Source organism: Argentina silus (assembly GCF_951799395.1).
Source record: "Argentina silus genome assembly, chromosome: 6".
Lineage (NCBI taxonomy): Eukaryota > Metazoa > Chordata > Actinopteri > Argentiniformes > Argentinidae > Argentina > Argentina silus.
Genome location: NC_139660.1, coordinates 11,435,990 through 11,438,624, shown reverse-complemented (window position 1 = coordinate 11,438,624; position 2,635 = coordinate 11,435,990). Strand labels below are relative to the sequence as shown.

Sequence of the window (2,635 nt, the reverse complement as noted above, 5' to 3'; positions counted from 1 at the left end):
TTCACACTCTCCTCAAGAAATTAACTGTAAGAGCTGTATTACATTCTTTTGACTCTCTCTTCCCCATGATTAACTGGGTTTAAAGTGTAAAATGATGAATGGGATCTTCACAGAGTTTTAGACACAGGTTGTATAACTGCAGCTGCAGCATGCACTGTCATGATGGAGTAATCCAGCCTGTTTGAATGCAGTAAATGATCTAAAGTGATCTAAAGGTGAGTGGGTGTGGTTAGCGGAGGCGTTGTATAGCTGGAGATAAAGAGGTATTGTATGTATGCTGACTGGATGACAACCCTGAGTGCACTACCCTTTTACAAACATTATTAAGGACAGATACTATGTAACTAACAGAACATTTATGAGATTATAACATTTTAGTAATTACATGTAGAGATTTTTTATTTGAAAGCTGTCAATGAAGTTGTAATCATGTGATTATAAGAAAATGTATATATCTATATAGAAAATATGGCAATTACCTGAGATTGCTTGGTCATCTATATCAATTATACAAATTATGTAATATTGCATGGTCTAACCCTAACCCTTTCTTAGCCATGTAGAACAAAGGTTATTATTCAGTTATTGAACTGACATTGAAGGAATTGTATGCATCACTAGATTAACCTAAAACATAATGCTTTTATTCTTCATTATCAACAGATAACGTCATACATTAATTCTTGTATGTGCGTCATACATTAATTCTTGTGAGGGATGTGTTCATTTCAGGAGTATCAAATGAATACCCAATTAGCTCCATGGATGATCTTGGATCAGATGAATCAATTAGTCTGATTAGATCTTCTTGAACTGAATATGGTCTTATTCTGCAGACTGTCTGGTCTCTGGTATTGGTGATGAGACTACAGGCCACCACCACCACCCCTCCTTCCATCTGGGTTATGTGCCAGGGGTGGGAGTATCAGTGTCTGAACCCCGATCCCATGTAGTCTCACCACACCCTTGAAGGAGCCCAGGAGATGTCTGATGGATGGGTAAGGCTGCAGGACTTCCGGGTGGACAAGCAGAGGGCAGGCCTGTGCCATCTGGGACAAAGGTATCCCCTCTGGATGCTGCCTCATAAGGTCACATAGGCAGTTCCTCAATTTGGTCAGGTGGCCATTTTGGGCAGTACGGGCTGCTAGTATAACAGATGTGCTCCCTATTTGGGAAGAGTAGATGAACATTAAAGTCAAAATTATTCAGAGAGACTGAAACATGTGGTCGCTCTCTTTCTTCTCATGAATGCAATGTAAACAACATTAATTATGTAAAAAGACCTGTTGAAACTCTGGGAGGTTCTCATGTTTAAAGCTTACAAAAGTAGCCTACAATACAGAGTAAATAATAATGTAAATAATAATAATGATGAAGCTCGCCTCTGTTAGTTTGTGTTTGTAGGGCGTCTCTATAGGACTTGATTGCTGGTCCACGGTGGTTCTCTTTCTCCATCATCTCTTTTCCGGATAACAATGACTATTGGTGGATATGTTCATCAATTATTGGAAAGCAATTGACGACATAGGCCACGGTATGGTGATAAACGTATTGTCTGGAGACATTAACTATTGAAACGACACATTTATGATTTTGCAGCACAGTAATTTCAGACAGAATTCAGAAAGACGAGCATCACCGCTGGCCACTCAACTACTGAGACAAATGTTGCAAGCTCTTGACCGCTTGCCACTGTATGCTACCTCTGTAATCGACTTGTTTTGCTACATTGTAAAAGTTCGTGACATTTACACATTTCCATGTACAAAATAAAACTTACCATGCCGTTTGTAATTTTCCATTCAGTTTCTCAGAAATGAAACTCTATAACACTTCCTTGTCTATCACTTGGGGGAGTGGTTTAGCTACCAACTACATCAAAGGGGCTTTCCTTTAATTAAAAAAAAAAAAAAAAAACGTGTAAAACATCTCTGACTACGTTATGGTTTGATTCTGAGGAGTCATGTCTAATTTGAATGTACGATGCAGTACATTTTCACTTATCACTGAAAATTGCGCGGTCTAATGCTATCCGGTGCTGAAATCGACTTGGGACCGCAGCGCGCAGTTTCCCGCCTAGACAGAACTGTTTGACGCCATACCACTGGATTCTAGAGCACCCTATTTGGAAAATCACAGCAACAAAACATCTCCCTAGGTTTTGAGTTACAAAGGTCTGTAATTTTTCCTGTCATATTTGTGCCACTGTATTGAAAACACTTGGGCATTGATTGACACATTCTAAACTTGGCTGAACAGTTCAGTACAGCTATGATGTTTTGTTTGGTCAAGTGGCGTGTGCCGTGGCTGATCAGACTTGCGCTATGGCTGTCTGCTTTGACCGTGCTGACTGTGCTCATCGGGCCTGTCCTGCAATGCGGCCTGACTGGCGGAGACCCAGGGAAGGTGTTGGTTAAATGGTTGGAGGGGCTGTCTCTGGTCACCCAGATCATAGCCAGTGTGCCTGGGATGGCCCTTGTGGCCGTGCTCTCTGCACACTGGGCCATCACGATGGGCCTGGTCCATGCTATGAATAGTCGAATCAGAAAGTGGTGGATACATTGGACGTGGAGGCTAAACTTATACTTATGGGACATTGAGTATGTGCTGGATCAGGATGAGTACAGATCTGTTG

At 41.3% G+C, this 2,635-nt stretch overlaps 1 long non-coding RNA gene across 1 annotated transcript; it reads right to left on the bottom strand.

Annotated features, from left to right (window-relative positions):
- Nucleotides 1–340: 340 nt before the first annotated feature.
- LOC310806493 lies at nucleotides 341–1,860 on the bottom strand. The gene is made up of 3 exons (XR_014554286.1): nucleotides 1,781–1,860; nucleotides 1,383–1,479; nucleotides 341–1,165 (listed from the first exon to the last, which is right to left on the bottom strand). It is a non-coding gene; the product is annotated as an uncharacterized lncRNA (long non-coding RNA).
- Nucleotides 1,861–2,635: the final 775 nt, after the last annotated feature.